This window comes from Rhinopithecus bieti, unplaced genomic scaffold, assembly GCF_001698545.2.
Source record: "Rhinopithecus bieti isolate Rb0 unplaced genomic scaffold, ASM169854v2 scaffold_71387, whole genome shotgun sequence".
Lineage (NCBI taxonomy): Eukaryota > Metazoa > Chordata > Mammalia > Primates > Cercopithecidae > Rhinopithecus > Rhinopithecus bieti.
Genome location: NW_016826726.1, coordinates 470,731 through 491,092, shown reverse-complemented (window position 1 = coordinate 491,092; position 20,362 = coordinate 470,731). Strand labels below are relative to the sequence as shown.

The window sequence follows — 20,362 nt, the reverse complement described above, 5'->3', positions numbered from 1 at the left end:
TGTGGGGTGGGTGCAGTGGCCCATGCCTGTCATCCCAGCACTTTGGGAAGTCAAAGAGGGAGGACTGCTTAAGCCCAAGAATTGGAGACAAGCCTGGGCAATAAAGCTAGACCCTCATGTCTTAAAAAATATTTTTTTAAATAGCCAGATCCTGCAGGGGTAGAACCAGCTACTTGGAAGGCTGAGGCAGGAGGACCCCACGAGACTGGCGGTTTGAGGTGGCAGAGAGCTATGATTGTGCCAAGACCCTGTCTCAAGAAAATAAAGAAAAATAATGTGGATACATTGGTGTAGTGTGGAAGGTTAGAAAAAAAAAAAAAATGCCAGGCACAGTGGCTCACGCCTGCAATCCTATCACTTTGGGAAGCTGAGGCAGGTGGGTCACTTGAGGTAAGGAGTTTAAGACCAGCCTGGCCAACATGGCAAAACCCCGTCTCTACTAAAAATGCAGAAATTAGCTGAAATGCAAAAATTAGCTGGGTGTAGTTGCACATGCTTGGAATCCCAGCTACTGGGGAGGCTGAGGCAGGAGGATCACTTGAACCCAGGTGGTGGAGGTTGCAGTGAGCTAAGATTGCACTACTGCAACAGAGTAAGACTCTGTCTAAAAAAAAAAAAAAAAAAAAAATGTGATGGGGAGAGGTCTCTTTGATAAATGGCAGGCGGATCACCTGAGGTTAGGAGTTTGAGACCAGCCTGGTCAACATGGCGAAACCCCATCTCTACTAAAAATACAAAAATTAGCCGGGCTTGGTGACGGGCACCTGTAATCCCAGCTACTCGGGAGTCTGAGGCAGGAGAATCGCTTGAACCTGGGAGGCAGAGGTTGCAGTGAGCCGAGATCACGCTACTGCACTCCGGCTTGGGTGATGGAGCGAGACTCCGTCTCAATCAAACAAACAAACAAACAAACTCTCAGATGAAAATATAAGACCAAATCTTCATGACCTTGGATTTTGCAATGGTTTCTTAAGACACCAAAAGCATAAGCAAAGAAGGAAGGAAAAAAAAGCAGAAAAATTGGACTTCATTAAAATGGAAAACTGTTTATGGATTGAAGGACACTATGAAGAAAAAAGCTGGGCGCGGTGGCTCACACTTGTAATCCCAGCCCTTTTAGAGACTGAGGCGGGTGGATCACTTGAGGTCAGGAGTTCGAGACCAGCCTGGCCAACATGGTGAAACCCTGTCTCTACTAACAATACAAACATTAGCTGGGCTGGTGACGCATGCCTATTAGTCCCAGCTACTCGGGGGTGCTGAGGCAGGAGAATCACTTCAACCTGGGAGGTGGAGGTTGCAGTGAGCTGAGATTGTGCCACTGCACGCCAGCCTGGGCAACAGAGCGAGACTGTGTCTCACAGAAAAAAAGACAATATGAAAAAATGAAGACAACCCACAGAATGGGAGAAAATATCTGCAAATCATGTATCTGATAAGGGTTTAATATCAAAAATATACGTATATAAGAATTCCCTACAACTGAACAACAAAAAGATAAACAACCCAGTTTTCAAATGTACAAGGACCTCTCTCCAATGATAGACAGCTGTTCAGTAAACATGCTCAACATCTCAACAGCATTAGTCATCAGGGAACTGCACATCAGAGCCATGATGATACTTCATATCCATTAAGATAGCTATCAAGCCTCCTGCCTGTAATCCCAGAACTTTAGGAGGCCAAGGTGGAGTATCATTTGAGCCTGGGAGTTCAGGACCAGACTGGGCAACACAGTGAGACCGCTTCTCTACCAAAAAACAAAAACAAAAACTGGGCATGGTGGCACACACCTGTAGTCCCAGCTACACAGGAGGCTGAGGTGGGAGGATTGCTTGAGCCCAGAAGGTCAAGGCTACAGTGAGGTATGATGGCACTATTGTACTACAGCTTGGGCAACAAAGTGAAACCCTGTCTCCAAAAAAAAAAAAACAGGCCGGGGGCGGTGGCTCAAGCCTGTAATCCCAGCACTTTGGGAGGCCGAGACGGGCGGATCACGAGGTCAGGAGATCGAGACCATCCTGGCTAACACGGTGAAACCCCGTCTCTACTAAAAAAATACAAAAAACTAGCCGGGCGAGGTGGCGGGCGCCTATAGTCCCAGCTACTCGGGAGGCTGAGGCAGGAGCATTGCGTGAACCCGGGAGGCGGAGCTTGCAGTGAGCTGAGATCCGGCCACTGCACTCCAGCCTGGGCGACAGAGCGAGACTCCGTCTCAAAACAAACAAACAAACAAACAAAAAAAACAACAACCCAAAAGCTATCAAGAAAAGTGGAAGCAAGTGTTGCAAAGGTGGAGAAACTGGAACCCTGTGCATTACTGGTGGGAATATAAAATGATGTAGCTACTGTGAAAATAGCTGAGTGGTTCCTCAGAAAGCGAGACATAGATCTGCCACATGATCAACCAATTACACTTCTGGGTATAAACCCAAAAGAATGAAAACAGACTTAAACAGATATTTGTACGCCAATATTTATAGCAGTTTGATTCACAGTTACCAAAAGGTGGAAACAACCCAAGTGTCTGTCAATAGATGAACAGACCCCGACTAAAAACATCTGTGTGTACACGCACGCACGCACGCACAGGCACAGAGAAAACTCTAAATAAACCCCATACAAAATATACTTCTCACACATGGAACATTTGCTAAAAATGACCAGTCTTGGCCATAAAATATACAATAAATTTCAAAGAACTGGGTATCATGCAGATCATGTGTTTTGTTTTTGAGATAGGGTCTCCATCTTGTCACCCAGGCTGGAGTGCAGTGGTGCCATCATAGCTCACTGCAGCCCTGACCTTCCGCACGTGAGCAATCTTCCTGCCTTAGCCTCCTGTGTAGCTAGGACAGGTGGGCGCCACCCTGCCCAGCTAATTTTTTTTTTTTTTTTTTTTTTTGAGACAGAGTCTCGCACTGTTGCTTGGGCTGGTGTGCAGTGGCGCGATCGCGACTTGCTGCAACCTCTGCCTCCTGGGTTCAGGTGATTCTCCTGCCTCAGCCTCCCAAGTAGCTGGGACTACAGGCATGCGTCACCACACCCAGCTAATTTTTGTATTTTTAGTAGAGACGGGATTTCACTATGTTGGCAAGGCTAGTCTCGAACTCCTGACCTGGTGATCCGCCTGTCTCGGCCGCCCAAAGTGCTGGGATTATAGGCATGAGCCACTGCACCTGGCTTTTTTTTTTTTTTTTTTTAAATAGAGAAGAGGTCCCACTGTGTTTCCCAGGCTGGTCCTAAACTTCTAGGCTGAACTGATCCTCCTGCCTCAGCCTTTCAAAGTGCTAGGATTGTGGGCATGACCCACCAGATCATGTTTTTTGACATTAATATAAATAGGCTAGAAACCACTAATGAAAACATTAACTAATAAACTCCAATACAAAACAAAGACTTACACGTCTAAATAACCCAGTAGTCAAAGAAATCACAGTGGAAGTTGCAGATCTTGTCAAATACAGCTAAAGTAGTAAAGAGAAATGCACAGGCTCAAAGCTTATATAAAATTTGGACAGGCTGAAAAAATAAATTAGCTTCCAATTTAAGACATTAGTAAGGGAATAATACAATTAACCCCAAGGGATGTGAAATTAATAAAAATAATAGAGGATTAATAAAATTAACAAATCCTGTCAGAATGATCAAGATAAAAAGAAGACAGATGCAAATAATGATTAGGATGGAAAAAAGGATCATGTGATATAGCTATACTAGAAAAGATACTCAAAACGAGAGTTATACAAAACCAGGAAATAAAATCCTGTTTTTTTTTTTCTTTTCTTTTTTTTTTTGAGACCGAGTCTTGTTCTGTCACCCAGGCTGGAGTGGCAGGATCTCAGCTCACTGCAACCTCTGCCTCCCGGGTTCAAGCAATTCTCTCACCTCACCCTCCTCAGAGTAGCTGGGATTACAAGCACCCGCCATCATGCCCAGCTAATTTTTTTATTTGTGTAGAAATGGGGTTTCACCATGTTGGCCAGGCTAGTCTTGAACTCCTGACCTCAGGTGATCTGTCCACCTCGGCCTCCCAAAGTGCTGGGGTTACAGGTGTGGGCCCCTGCGCCTGACAAAATCCTGTTGTTAAGTTCTTTCAGAGACTATGAGAGGAGGAAACGTCCCACGCTGATTTTATGAAGCTAGAGAACCTTAATACTACAACAGGACAAGGATAGAAACGAAAGATTACAAGCCAATGTCTTGAACAAAGACAAAATTATTAAATCACATATTAAACCAAACTTGGCAGTTTGTACTAAATGATAATATATCATAAATTCAGCTGGGTTTATTCTGGGAATGCAAGACTGATTCAACATTGACAATTGTGATCACTTCTGATTCTGGCTAAGACAAACCAGTGAGTGTCAGACAAGCTAACCTCTCCCACCACCAACAAATTAAAAAAATATATCAGTAACAACAAACTTCATTTTCAAAACATTAAGAAACTACCAGGCCAGGCACAGTGGCTCACACCTGTAATCCCAGCACTTCGGGAGGCTGAGGTGGGCAGATCACCTGAGGTCAGGAGTTCGAGACCAACATGGCCAACACATTAAAACCCTGTCTCTACTAAAAATACAAAAATTAACCGGGCGTGGTGGTGGGCGCCTGCAGTCCCAGCTACTCGGGAGGCTGAGGCAGGAGAACTGCTTGAACCCAGGAGGCGGAGGCCGCAGTGAGCCGAGATTGTGCCACTGCACTCCAGCCTGGGTGACAGAGCGAGACTGTCTCAAAAAAAAAAAAAAAAAAAAAAAAAAAAAAGAAAAAAAAAGAAACTACCAGCACAACCAGAATTTGAGAGGTCAAGATCCCAATGAGAAATAAGATATAGTCAAGTCTGATATTATGTATCATCTGTGAGCTGGGGGCCCATAAGGCATCTCCCAATTTATAAGAAGCTGAGCAGAGCTTGTGGCAATTTCATGGGAACAGAGACAAAAACTGGAATTCAGGGCTATCAAGGCAGACAGCACCTGGAAAGTATATTAGGCTGAGCAAAGCTTCCAGTAGTCTTGAGGTATGAGACAGAGGGAAACTGGAGCTCAGTCTGCCATGAAGGAGGGGCTTGGAAAACACCACTGGCTACCACTGTGACCCCCTGACGTGTGAACGCTGCCAACGAGAAATAGATGAGCTGTCACAAGCACCCAGCTCTGAATCACCTCAATACCATTCTGATTAAACTGATCTCGCCATACACTAATTCCCTGTAAGAAGCAAAATTCTCAAAGGGCAGAAAATCATCCTGAGCCTCAAATTACCTCTAGTTTTCAAATGTAACTTCCAACACTGAATAAAAATTAACAGGCATACCAGGAGATATGATGAAATAATTATACACCAAAAGAGAAAAAATAGAAAAAGAAAGAGACCTACAGGGTCTGGACCTACAGAGACCTACAGAGTTACTGGACAAGGGCTTTAAAATAACTGTAAATATCTACATATACAAGAAAACAGATGAAGATCAGCAGAGAACCAGAATTTATCAAAAAAGTATCAAACAAAAAATCTAGAAGAAGTAGATTACTGAAGAATGTAACAGATGGTTTTTAAAAATTATTTTTTATTTTTTTTTGAGATGGAGTCTTGCTCTGTTGCCCAGGCTGCACTGCAGTGGTGCTATCTCAGCTCACTGTAACCTCTGCCTCCCAGGTTCAAGCAATTCTTCTGCCTCAGCCCTCCGAGTAGGTGGGATTACAGGTGCCTGCCACCACGCCTGGCTAATTTTTGTAGTTTTAGTAGAGACGGGGTTTCACCCTGTTGGCCAGGCTGGTCTCGAACTCCTGACCTCAGGTGATCCGCATGTCTCAGCCTCCTGAGTACAGGATTACAGGTGGCCACCACCACGCCTGGCTAATTTTTGTATTTTTAGTAGAGACGGGGTTTCACCCTGTTGGCCAGGCTGGTCTCGAACTCCTGACCTCATGATCTGCCTGCCTCAGCCTCCCAAAGTGCTGGGATTACAGGCTAACAGATGGGTTTAACAGATTAGTCATGGCTGAACTATAAAATAGTCTGGTAGGAAATATCCAGACTGAGGCCTAAAGGTAAAAAATAAACAAAACAATAAAGAGACAAGACAGTCGGTCAAACATATGTGTAACTAGAGTCCACAATTAGAGAAGAAATATAATGGAGCAGAAATTTGAGTAAGGAATGGCCAGGACTTTTCTGAAATTCATGAAAGATATTCTAGTTCAAGATTCAAGAAGCCCTGTGAATATCAAGCAGGAAAAATAAAGGGAAGATCATACTTAGATCTCATAGTAAAACTTGTACAACTAAAACGCAAGGAGAAAATCTTAAAAGCAGATAGAGGGGATAAAATTAATCTTCAGAAGAGCAGCAGTAAGACTAACAGCTTACTTTTCAATAAAAAGGCTGGAAATTAGAAGACAATCAATGACACATTTAGGCCTGGCACTGTCTAATCTCAGCACTTTGAGAGGCTGAGGTGGGAAGATCGCCTATGGCCAAGGAGTCTGAGATCACAGGGGTGCACCACCACACCCAGCTATTTAAAAAAATTTTTTTGTAGAGACCCAGTCTCGCTTTGCTGCCTTGGCTAGTCTCAAACTCCTGGGTTTAAACAGTCCCCCCATCTCGGCCTCCCAAAGTGCTAGGATTACAAGCATGAGCTACTGCGCCTGACTTTGTTTTTTAATGGAGCAATATAAGCATGTTTATATGTTGTTGAGAATGACTTTGTTAGAGAAAGGGAGCTTATTATGCTGGAGAGAAAAGGGGCAACTGTTGGGGTTGTCCTTCGGTGAGAAGGAATCGAATTAGTGCCCAAGTAGAGAACTTGGTGCCCAGTCACAAGACCCCATCTCTACAAAAAATAAAACAATTAAATCCGGGGTGGTGGTGTGTGCCTGTAGTTTAGCTACTCAGGAGGCTGAGGTGGGAGGATTACTTTAGCCCAGGAGATTGAGGCTGTGGTGAGGTATGATTGCGCTACTGCACCGGAGCCTAGGAGACAGAATGAGATCCTGTTTTTTTTTTTTTTTGAGACAGAGTCTCGCTCTGTCGCCCCGTCTGGAGTGCAGTGGCCGGATCTCAGCTCACTGCAAGCTCCGCCTCCCGGGTTCCCGCTATTCTCCTGCCTCAGCCTCCCGAGTAGCTGGGACTACAGGCGCCCGTCACCACGCCCGGCTAGTTTTTTGTATTTTTTTTTAGTAGAGACGTGGTTTCACCGTGTTAGCCAGGATGGTCTCGATCTCCTGACCTCGTGATCCGCCCGTCTCGGCCTCCCAAAGTGCTGGGATTACAGGCTTGAGCCACCGCGCCCGGCCGAGATCCTGTGTCTTAAAAAAAGAAAGAAAAGGCTGGGCATGGTGCTTCACTCCTGTAATCCCAGCACTTTGGGAGGCCGAGGTGGGCAGATCACTTGAGGCCACCAGGAGTTCAAGACCAGCCTGGCCAACATGATGAAACCCCGTCTCTATTTAAAATACAAAAATTAGCCAGGCATGGTGAAAGCACCTGTAATCCCAGCTACTCAGGAGGGCTGAGGCATGAGAATTGCATGAACCTGGGAGGTGGAGGTTACAGTGAGCTGAGATTGTGCCACTGCACTCCAGCCTGGGCAACAGAGCAAAGCTGTCTCAAAAAATAAATAAATAAAATAAAATAAAATAAAATAGCATTAGATAATACTAAAGGGAGTTCTTTAGACAGAATGAAAGCAATTGTGGATAGAAGCACACAAATATAGAAAGAAGAGAAAAGTAACAAAATGAGTAAACATATGGGTAAAGATAAGCAAATACTGATTGTATAAAATAATGACTTGCAGCATTTAGAATATATGTAGATCTTAAATAGTACAGCAATAGTGCAAAAGTCATGAAGGGAAACGAAGGGAATGAAAGTGTTCAAAGGTCGTCCTTCCTGATCTGGGAAGTGATAGAAGTACTAGTTTGAATTAGTCTACAAAGACAAGGATGCAGGTTCTAATCTCTAGAGTGACTACTAAAAGAATTTCATGAGTTCACATGAGAAAAGTGGAAACACTTGATTAATCCAAAAAGAAAGCAAGAAAGGAGCAAAATCTATTAATAAAATTCACCACATTTTACATTAAAAAAGAAAAAACATACGACTAAGTGGATAGTAAAAAAAGATTATTTCATTCAATAATTCTAACCAGGAGAGTACAGACTAAGAGTGATCAAAGACATAGAACATTCAGTCCCTTCACACAGTGCTGAAGTGAGTAGTATTTGGTATAATCACTTTGGAGAACAATTTGGCATTTCTCATAAATCTGAACAAATATCCTATAACAAGCATTTCCAATCCCAGTACATACCTTAGAAAACCCTTGTATATGTGAAACATGAGACATAGTTAAATATGTTCATAATAATACACAGCTGGCATCCTACTTAATGGTGAAAGACCAAATTATTTCCCCCTAAGAGCAGGAATAAGAAAAAGAAGGATGTTTGTCCTTATACTTCTGTTCAACATTATCCTGGAGCCAGGGCCATTAGAAAAAATACCAAATAAAAGCAATACATATTGGAAAGAACAAAGTAAAATCATCTGTATTCTCAGATGACATGATCTTGTAATAAACAAAATCCTAAGGAATCTACAAGAAATATATAAAATATATATATATAAATAAATATNGAAAGACCAAATTATTTCCCCCTAAGAGCAGGAATAAGAAAAAGAAGGATGTTTGTCCTTATACTTCTGTTCAACATTATCCTGGAGCCAGGGCCATTAGAAAAAATACCAAATAAAAGCAATACATATTGGAAAGAACAAAGTAAAATCATCTGTATTCTCAGATGACATGATCTTGTAATAAACAAAATCCTAAGGAATCTACAAGAAATATATAAAAATATATATATATAAATAAATATATATATATATTTTGAGACGGAGTCTCACTCTGTTGCCCAGGCTGGAGTACAGTGCTGTGATCTTGGTTCACTACAACCTCCGCCTCCTGGGTTCAAGCAATTTTCTGCCTCAGCCTCCTGAGTAGCTAGGATTACAGGTGCCCGCCACCACGCCCAGATAATTTTTGTATTTTTAGTAAAGACGGGGTTTCACCATGTTGGCCAGGTTGGTCTTGAACTCCTGACCTCGTGATCCACCCACCTTGGCCTCCCAAAGTTCTGGGATTACACGTATGAGCTACCAAGCCTGGCCCACAAGAAATATTAGACCTAATAAGTGCAGTAAGGTTGCAAGATACAAGATCAGTATACAAAAATCAACTGTATTTCTATTACACTAACAATGAACAATCTGAAATGAAATTTAAATACTTCCAGGAAGGGCTCACTACTGGATCACTCCTGTAATCTCAGCAACTTTGGAAGGCTGAGGCGGGTGGATCACTTGAGCCCAGTAGTTTGAGACCAGCCTGAGCAATATGGTGAAATCCCATGTCTACAGAAAATTAAAAAAACAGCTGGGTATGTTGGTGTGTGTCTGTCGTCCCAGTTACTGGGGAGACTAAGGCAGGAGCATTGTTTGAACACAGGGGGTTGAGGCTTCAGTGAGCAGTGTTCATGTCCAGACTGGGTGACAGAGGGAGACCCTGTCTCAAAAAATATATATATATTTTTTTGTAGAGATGGGGGTCTCCTTAGGTTGCCCAGGCTGGTCACAAACTCCTGGCCTCAAGCAATCCTCCTGCTTTCAGCTTCCCAAAGTGCTGGGATTACAGGTGTGAACCACCATACCCAGCCTTTTTTCTTTCAACATTGATTATATCAGAAAAAAATAAAAATTATAAAAATTTTAAAGGGTAGAAAACATAGAAATACAGTGATTTCTGGGGCAGATAGGCTAGCCATCCCCAGTGTTTGTTTTCTGCTTCCCCCTCAGACATAGAACCTTTTTATTTTTGAGACAAGGTCTTGCTCTGTTGCCCAGGCTGGAGTGCAGTGGCACAGTCTTGGCTCACTGCAACCTCCACCTCCAGGCTCAAGCAATACTCCCACCTTAGCCTCCTGAAAAGCTGGGACTACAAGCACATGCCACCATACCTGAATAATTTTTTTGTATTTTTTATAGAGATACAAAATACAAAATTAGCCAGGCATGTTGTTTCACGTGGGGTGTTTTACATGGTGTTTCGTGGGGGTTCACTGTGTTGCCCAGGCTGGTCTCGAACTTTTGGGATCCAGTGATCCACCTGCCTCAGCTTCCCAAAATGTTGGGACTATAGGCATAAGCCACCGCACCCAGCCATACACAGAACTTTTGATTTTTTTTCCTTTATATCTAATAGCAACTTTATTCAGAGGAAAGGAAAACACAGCAAGCCTTTAGACATAGTGTGAATTTCCCAGGACAAAGTACTGTCAATTTTTTTTTTTTCCCTGAGACGGAATCTAGCTCTGTTGCCCAGACTGGAATGCAATGGTGCAATCTGGGCTCACTGCAACCTCTGCCTCCCAGGTTCAAGCGATTCTCCTGTCTTAGCCTTCCAAGTAGCTGGGATTACAGGCGCACGCTGCCACGCCCGGCTAACTTTTTGTATTTTAGTAAAGATGGAGTTTCACCACGTTGCCCAGGCTGGTCTCGAACTCCTGAGCTCAGGCAACCCACCCGCCTTGGCTCCCAAAGTGCTGGGATTACAGGCATGAGCCACCACACCCAGTCAGTACGGTCAAATTAAAACTCTGAGGTATGGCATGCAAAGTACTAGAATCCTACAACAAGTTATACTAGGATCAGGATTGGAATAAGGATTTCTGTTGTTAGCATTATGCCAACTCTCTATAATGTGCACACTGTCTACTAAGCACAGCACAGGCTTCCGAAAACAAGTGATCTGTGTGGACCTTTTATTTTTATCTGGGCACATAGCCTGGAATCAAACATTTCCTAGACTCCCCTGCAGCAAGATATGCATAGTTATATGTCTAAATTCTGGCCAAAGGGGTGGAAGCAGAAGCAGTGGGTGGGCTAGCTTGTTCTTTGCTATTGGTTCCTTTTGCTGGCTGGAATGCACTTAGGATGCTGGGATCCAGCAGCACTCTGACAGATGAGAAGATCTTATCAATGAAAGCCAATTAATGGCATCAAACCGCAAGGGAAAAAAAAGCCTGTGGCTCCACCATCACCATCTCAGACATTCCTGAGAATGAAATAAACAGTCTTGTTTAAATCACTTTTTAGAAAATGTTTTAGTGTTACTTGTAAGCAAACGTAATCCCAATTAATATAGCCTCAAAACTAGTAGGGTTTGTAAAAGGAGTAGGGAGAGGAGTTAATCCAAAAGAAGGGAAGAAAGAGGAAAAAAGACACCTCAGAAAAGAAGGCTGGGCACAGTGGCTCACACCTGTAATCCCAACACTTTGGGAGGCCCAGGTGGGAGGATTGCTTAAGGCTAGAAGTTTGAGACCAGCCTGGGCAACATAGTGACAGCCTGTCTCTATTTAAATAAATAAATTAAAATACATTTAAAAAGTACAAATCCCCCAAAATAACATGGTAAGAATAAACCTAAATATATAAAATCACTTCATAAAATGGACATTACCTATTTCTAAAATAAAAACCAGGAAACCGGATAAAACATAAAACCCAGGTATATGCTGACTACAAGAGACATGATTAATAAGGACAGTGAAAGGTTACAAGTAAATGGATGGAAAGAGATATACCAGACAAACACTAATCAAAGGAAGGCTGCTACTGCAATAATCATAATACATATAAGATGACTCTCAGGCAAACACAAACATAAATTCTGAAAAACAGAATGGATCAGTGAACATCTGCCAGGAATATTACAATTCTAAACTTGTTCCATCCAATATCTTCAAAAATATATAAAGCATAAATTGACAGAATTTTAAGGAGAAATGGACAAACCATTTTATAGAAAGTGGTGTGATATAGACATCATACAATGAATGTTAAACAGTAAACCCAAGCTCATCTTTTGGATGGACACACCCCTTCCCCATTCCAGTTCTGCCTTCACACCTAATCTCAGTGGGCCTTTGAGTGACTGGTGAGCCTCCTCTCTCCTGGATGCCAGTTTCAAATCTGCTCTCCAGAGACGTCCTACGCATCCTCCCCACCTCCTCGCCCTGAGGTGCTGAGTCTGCTCCCGCCTGCCTCACCTCACCTCACCTCAGACATGGCCTTCCTCCTGTCCCCGTGGAGAAGCTATCTGTTCTCTACTTGGGCACTAATTCGATTCCTTCTCACCTAAGGATAACCTCAACAGTTGCCCCTTCTCTCCAGCATAATAAGCTCCCTTTCTCTAACAAGGTCATTCTCAACAACATATAAACATGCTTATATTGCTCCATTAAAAAAACAAAACAAGGCCAGGCATGGTGGCTCATGCCTGTAATCCTAACACTTTGGGAGGCCGAGACTGGGGGACTGTTTAAGCCCAGGAGTTTGAGACCAGCCTAGGCAACAAAGCGAGACTGCATCTCTACAAAAAAAATTTTTTTTAATTAGGCAGGTGTGGTGGTGCACCCCTGTGTTCCCAGCTACTTGGGAGGCTGGGGTGGGAGGATCAGTGGAGCCCAGGAGTTCAAGGCTGCAGTGAGCCAAGATCGCACCACTGTACTTCAGCCCGGGTGACAGAGTAAGACCCTATCTCAAAACAACAACAACAAACCAGCTATCTCCTTCGACCCTACATCCCTCCCTTTCTCTGCTTCCTTGTGCAGGAAAATCCATGCAAATGGTCTCCAATTACTCTCCTGTTTTCTCTTCTCTTAATCCTCCTCCTATCAGGCTGCCTTACCCATGCTTCCGCCATCACCATTCCACCAAAATGGCCCTTTTTATATCTAATGACCTCTGCCTTTCTAGATCTGGCTTGGTGAGCCCATCAGCTGCCTCTGACAACGTTCTCTCCTTGAGAACATTGTTCCGGTGGCTTCCAATTGCTCTTCCTTTGATCTTGCTGTTTATTCCTCCCTTCCCACCGCTAAGTGTTCATGTCTCTGGGCTCAGTCCTTAGACTGCTTGTCTTCTCTACATATTAGGCATTCTCATCTCATTCACTTAATCTATACTCTAGTGACTCCCAAATAGCATCTTCAAACTGGACCTATCTCCAGACTAATATATCCAACTGCCTGCTTGACTTCTCTATTCTGATGTCCAACAAAGCATATCAAATTTAACATGTTCCAAACTCCTCACTTTCCCCCAGATCGACACCTTCTATAGTTTTCCCCATTTCAGTGGCAACGCCATCCTCTTCCTCGCTCAGACTCCAAGCCACGTTTGGCTCCCTTACTCTTACCCCATATCTAATCTGTCAAGAAATCCTGTTCTATCTTCAAAACATATCCACAATCTGATTCCTCCATTAAAGTCTCTCTCACCCAGATTGTTAAATCCTCCTAACTCATCTCCCAGCTTCCATTTGTGTGCCAATGAAAGGTACATAGAGGTTCTCATCTGAATAGAGAAGCCAGATTAATCATTTAAAAAAGTATGTCAAGTTGCAGCACTCAGAACTCTCTGATGAGCTCTTCTTGGAGTAAAACCAAGCCTTTAATAATGGCCTCTGATGGGTGGATCACTTGAGCTCAGGAGTTCAAGACCAGCCTGGGCATCGTGGTGAAACTCCCAGCTAGGTGTGGTGGCGGGCCTGTGGTCCCAGCTACTTGGGAGGCTGAGGTGGGAGGATTGCTTGGGCCTGGCACTTGGAGGTTACAGTTAGCCAAAACTGTGCCAGTACACTCCAGCCTGGGTGAAAGCGTGAAACCCCATCTCAAAAAAAAAAAAAAGGCTTCTGAAATCCCCTGTGATCTGGGATGCCCCCAGTCTGACTCCCACTCTGACTTCGTCTCTCATCCCTCTCCTCTGGCCTTCAGCCTGCTGGTGGCTTCCCTCAGCCTTGAGCATGTCAAGCACTTGTCCATAAGTCAGGTGCTGCTCCCTCTGCCTGGAAAGTTCTTCTCCTCAGATCTCTACAGACTTCCTCTCTCTCTCTCTTCAGGTTTCTGCTCACAGGTCACCTGACCAGGGATGCCCTCCCTGACCACCCTCAATGCAACAGCAACACCACCCCTGTGTGTGCAGCAGACACTATACTGCTCTTGCCGTTCCTGGTTGTTACTGCTCACCTGGTTACTGCTTACCACATTTGGTTATTTGTATCTCTTCCCATGAGGGCAGAGATTTTGTTTTGTTCACTGCTACATCCCCAGAAGCTACAGCAGTACCTGGCATATATGATAGGTACTCAATAAATACTTACTGAGTGAATGACGTTCAGGACCAAGGTAGAGATAGGGACCTATTATTTCCACACTGTCCTGAAGCACCTTGCCATACAGTTGGACAAGATATCAATAAGAACAGACAGACAAAATTGGCGTTCTTAGCAAACAATATAATCATTTATGATGCAAACCCAAGAGAACCATGTTGGATTCTCTTGGTTGCCCGACACAAGATCAACATACAAGGATCACACATTTCTACCTACTAGCTGTGACTAATTAGAGTATGCAATTTGTTTTTTTTTTTTTTTTTTTTTTTTTTGAGACAGGGTCTCCCTGTCGCCCAGGCTGGAGTGTGGTGGCGTGATCTCAGCTCACTGCAACCTCCACCTCCTGAGTTCAAGCGATTCTCCTGCCTCAGCCTCCCAAGTAGCTGGGATTACAGGTGGCCACCATGACACCCAGCTAATTTTGTATTTTAGTAGAGATGGGGTTTCACCATGTTGGCCAGGCTGGTCTCGAACTCCTGACCTCATGATCTGCCTGCCTCGGCCTTCCAAAGTGCTGGGATTACAGGCCTGAGCCACTGCGCCTGGCCGCAAATATTTTTTAAATGATCAATTTCACAAAACTCAACAAAAACTACTAGAAAGTACCAAGGAATAAATCTAATAAAAATATGCAGGAGGCCAGATGCAGTGGCTCATGCATGAAATCCCAGCACTTTGGGAGGCTAAAGCAGGAGGACTGCTTCAGCCCAGAAGTTCAAGACCACCCTGGACAACATACTGAGACCCTATCTCTACAAAAAAATCTCAAAGTTAGCTGGGCATGGTGGCACACACCTGTAACCTCAGTTATTTGGAAGGTTGAGGCAGGAGGATCACCGGAGCCCAGGAGGCTGAGGCTGCAATAAGCCAAGATCATGCCATTGTACTCCAGCCTGGGTGACAGAGTGAGACCTTTTCTCAAAAAATTAAATTAAATGAAAATTAAAATATGAAAGGACTTCATAGGGAAATTACTCAAACTTGGGTAGAAGGATATAATAGGATTATTGAATAAATGGAGTGATAAAGTTGATTTATAGTTGAGAAGATTCAATGTTTTACAGTTATCAATTCTTCCCCTATTAATCTATAAGCTCACTTTACTTCCAGTTTTCATCCCAACAGAATTTTTCTAAGGAACTTGATATACAAATTATGTAATTTATATTGGAAGAATGAAGATACAAGAATAGTTTTCTTTTGCACAAAAGGATAAAGAAGGAGCATTCACCCCATTAGATATCAAGGCATGCTATAAAGCCATGGTAATTAAAAGTTATATTAACACAGCTGGGCACAGTGGCTCACTCCTGTAATCCCAGCACTTTGGGAAGCTGAGGCAGGCAGATCACTTGAGGTCAGGAATTCCAAACCAGCCTGGCCAACGTGGTGAAACCCCATCTCTACTAGAAATACAAAAATTAGCCAGGTGTCAGCTGGGCGCAACCTGTAATCCCAGCACTTTGGGAGGCTGAGGCAGGTGGGTCAGCTGAGGTCAGGAGTTTCAGACCAGCCTGGCCAACATGGCGAAACCTCATTTCTACTAAAAAATTAGCGGGGTGCAGTTGCATGGACCTGTAGTCCCAGCTACTCGGGAGGCTGAGGCAGGAGAATCGCTTGAACCTGGGAGGCAGAGGTTGCAGTGAGCCGAGATCATGCCACTGTATTTCAGATGGGGTGCCAGAGCGAGATTCTCCAAAAAAAAAAAAAATTAAATAAACAAATAAATGAAAATAGTTGTATTAACACAGAAGCAGCCAAAAGAGGAACAGAACAGAGCCCAGAAACACACCCCTGCATAAATATGGAATCTGACAGATTATGACTGGCCAGCATCACTAAACACTGGGGAAAGAAAGAGACTTCAGGTCAGGCGTGGTGGCTCACGCCTGTAATCCCAGCACTTTGGGAGGCTGAGGCGGGTAGATCACTTGAGGTCAGGAGTTCGAGACCAGCCTGACCAACATGGAGAAACCCCATCTCTACTAAAAATACAAAATTAGCGGGGCGTGGTGGCACATGCCTGTAATCCCAACTGCTTGGGAGGCTGAGACGAGAAGCGCTTGAACGTGGGAGGCAGAGGTTGTGGTGATCCAAGATCGCGCCATTGCACTCCAGCCTGGGCAACAAGAGCAAAACTCTGTCTCAAAAAAAAAAAAGACAAGCAATAATGTGGCAGAAAATATTGGTCATATTATAATAGGCAGTGTAATTATCCATATATATAAAGAACTACAAATTGATTTTTAAAGTACTTTTTTTTGAGACAGGGTCTCACTCTGTTGCCCAGGCTGGAGTGCACTGACACAATCATACCTCACTACAGCCTTACTCTCCTGCACTCAAGCAATCCTCTAACCTTAGTCTCCTGAGTAACTGGGACTATAAGTGTGCACCACAGTGCTCAGTTAATTTTTTATTTATTTTTATTATTTATTTTTTGAGATGGAGTCTAGCTCTGTCACCCAGGCTGGAGTACAGTGATGCGATCTTGGCTCAGTGCAACCTCTGCCTCCCGGGTTCAAGCGATTCTCTTGCCTCAGCCAGCTGGGATTACAGGCGCCTGCCACCACACCCAGCTAATTTTTGTATTTTCAGTAGAGACGGGGTTTCACTATGTTGGCCAGGCTGTTCTTGAACTCTTCTGACCTCAGGTGATCCACCCGCCTCGGCCTCCCAAAGTGCTGGGATTTTAAGCGTGAGCCACCGTGCCTGGCCAATTTTTTTTATTTTCTAATTTTCATTTGTAGTAGACATGAAGTCTTGCTATGTTGCCCAGGCTAGTTTTGAACTCCTGAACTCAAGGAATCCTCCCATGTCAGCCTCCCGAAGTGCTGGGATTAAAGGCATGAGCCACCATGCCCAGAGGATTTGAAAAATACTGAGAATCCAACAGAAAAATGAATAGAGTATACAAGTAATTCACAGGAGTAAAGTTTGAATAGCCAATATAAATAAAATTAAAATATGCACAGCTTCTCTAGTAACCAAGTAAATGTGAAATAAATCAACTGGTTTTAATTTTCCACTTATCAAGTAAGTGATTTAAAGTCCAACAAGATCAACTATCAGTAAGTATACTAGGGAAATGGCAATTTTCAAACACTTGGTGTAAGGATAAACTGATATAACCTCTTTGGAGAGCAATCAGGCAGAATTTATTAAAATATGTGTTTCCTCCCATCCAGTGATTCTGTCCAAGATAAGTACTCCAGAGAAATTCTCCCATGTCGTGGCAGAAAGACATGCACCAGTGTTGATGAAACGCTGAAAACACCAAAAAGGCCTGGGCACAGTGGCTCACGCCTGTAATCCCAGCACTTTGGGAGGCCCAGGCAGGCGGATCACCGGAGGTCGGGAGTTCGAGACCAGCCTGACCAACATGGAGAAACCCCGTCTCTACTAAAAATACAAAAAATTAGCCAGGTGTGGTGGCACATGCCTGTAATCCCAGCTACTTGGGAGGCTAAGGCAGGAGAATCGCTTGAACCGGGGAGGGGGAGGTTGCGGTGAGCCTAGATCGCACCATTGCACTCCAGACTGAGTAACAAGAGCGAAACTCCGTCTCAAAAAAAAAAAAAATAAAATAAAAAATAAAAAAAAAAAAAGATAACCCCGAAACACCATTAGGAAAATGGTCAAAGAGAATGTAGTATATGCACATGAATTTAACAGAAATGAACTAGATCTCTATGTATCAGAGTAGACAAGAGTGTTCAAGACACAGTGTTCAAAATAAAATTGTTCTTTTAACTGCAGCTTAACAGTGGATGTAACTGCTTCTTTGCTGTGGCAGACTGTATTTTCTGAAGGCCCCAACAGTCTCTCCTGTCCCTCCTCCTCTTCTAGAACCTTGATACTTCCCTATGAAGCATCATAGGTAGGGTCTAATACTCCCCTCCTTCAACCTGAAGCCCTGCCTTGGGCTTGTGACTTGCTTGTAACCAATCAAATACAGTGGAGGAGTTACCAGGTGACTTCCAGAGCTAGGTCAGAAAAGGTGATGCAGCCTCAGTGTTCAACACATACTTGGGCCTGCAGCCACCACGCAAGAAGGCTGCCATGCTGCGAGGGAGCAAAGGCAGGTGGAGGGGCATACACATGGGCTGTGGCTGGCTGTCCTGGCCTTTGAGTCATCCTTGTCTAAGTGCCAGGCACACACCTTAACTACCTTTAGGTAATTCCATCCCTCAGGTGTCATGTCACCCCCAGCCCTTGAGCCTTCCCATCTGAAGCCCCAGGCTTTATGGAGAAGAAACAACATGTTCCTGCCACGCTCTTTCTGAACTGCTGACATACAGAATCCATGACCATAATAAAATGGTTGTTTTGTGCCATTAGGTTTGGGGTGACTTGTTATGCCCTTCCTGCTTCTGTGCCTTTGCTCCCTCCATCTGGAATGCCTTTCCTCTCCCCCAGCCTGCAGATACTCTCTGAGGCCCAGCTACGAATGGTATCTCCTTGGTGGAGTTCCTCACAGATGTAAGAGGGGTGACCTTAAAACTTGTGGCCATGGCTGGGCGTGGTGGCTGACACCTGTAATCCCAGCATTTTGGGAAGGCGAGGCGGGCAGATCACTTGAGGTCAGGAGTTCGAGACCAGTCTGGCCAACATGGTGAAACCCCGTCTCTACTAAAAATACAAAAATTAGCTGGGCGTGTTGGCGCGTGCCTGTAATCCCAGCTACTCAGGAGGCTGAGGCACAAGAATCACTTGAACCCAAGAGGCGGAGGTTGTGGTGAGCCGAAGAAATCGTGCCACTGCATTCCAGTCTGGGCAACAGAGTGAGACTCTGTCTCACAAAAACATAACAAACCAACAAAATACCAAAAAAATTAACTTGTGATCACAAGTCAGGACCTTGAGTGGATGTACAGAATTTAATCAGAAGGCCTTGTTATTTTAATGAAGAATATCATTCTTAAGAGACAGGAAACATTATTCACAACAGCCAAAAGGTAGATGCAATCCACCCATCTATTGGCAAATTAATAGATACATAAAATGTGGTCTCTACATACAATGGAATATTACTCAGCCTTAACAAGGGAGGGAATTGTGACACATGCTATGGATGAACCTTGAAGACATTATGCAAGGTGAAATATGCCAGTCACGAAAGAACAAATGCTGCATGGTTCCACTTACATGAAGTAGCTAGAATAGTCAAACTCACAGAGACAAAGTAGAGTGGTGGCTGCCAGTGGCTGGGGGGTAGGAGGGAATGGGGAGTCAGCGTTTAATGGGCACAGAATTTCAGTTGGGGAAGACAAAACAAGTTCTAGAGATGGACGGTGGTGATGGTTGTACAACAATGTGAATTTAATTAATGCCACAGACTGTACACTTGGTTGAAATGGTAATTTTCATGATATATATATATATTTAACCACAATTCAGAAAAAGAAATTGTCTGAAAAGATTGTCAAGTTTAAAGTTCTTCAGGTTTAGACAAGAGGGCAATGCAAACTCCAATCAAGACAGGCAGCCATCTGGGTGCGTGGGCACTGCTGAGTTCCCTGAGCAGTCAGAATATGTATTTTAGATAAGGGACATGAGCTATGTGACTCCATCTGTCTGTAAGCTGCAGTAAGTGCTACAGGGCTATGGAAAGGGCTCCCTCTAGAGTGTTCAGCTGCAGGAGTTGTGGTGTGGTTATCCAGAAACATCATGAAAGACCCCTTCCCTCCCAGGTAGACAGGAAGGTAATACCAATATTGTTTGGCATGACATCATTTCCTTTGCAGGTAAACATCTTCTTGCTCTAGAAATAACTATAATTAATATAGTAAAGGAAAGTTAAAGGGAATCAAACCCACAGAATCATCCTATTGGCACGAAGCAATCTGTGCACTCTGCCCCAGGCTTACTGTCTCAATCTGTGCTATTCAACACAGCAGCTACTAACCACATGTGGTTAGTAAGCACCTGAAATGTAGTTTGTTTGAATTAAGATGTGCTGTAAGAGTAAAATATATACTAAATTTTAAAGACTTACTATGAAAAGGAATATAAAATATTGCAATAATTTTATATTGAATATATGGTGAAATACAGCTGACCCTTGAACACCACAGGTTTGAACTGCACACATCTACTTTTTTTTTTTTTTTT

At 43.7% G+C, this 20,362-nt stretch overlaps 1 protein-coding gene and 1 long non-coding RNA gene across 3 annotated transcripts in view; one reads left to right on the top strand and one right to left on the bottom strand.

Annotated features, from left to right (window-relative positions):
• The window catches only part of LOC108523053 (uncharacterized), a 78,351-nt gene extending 60,750 nt beyond the window's left edge, over window positions 1-17,601 (top strand). The window contains exon 3 of the long non-coding RNA XR_001883684.1: window positions 17,437-17,601. This is a non-coding gene — a long non-coding RNA (uncharacterized LOC108523053). The remainder of the gene's footprint in view (window positions 1-17,436) is intronic.
• Window positions 1-20,362, bottom strand: part of DLGAP4 (DLG associated protein 4) — a 174,404-nt gene that overhangs the window by 8,440 nt on the left and 145,602 nt on the right. The window lies entirely within an intron of this gene.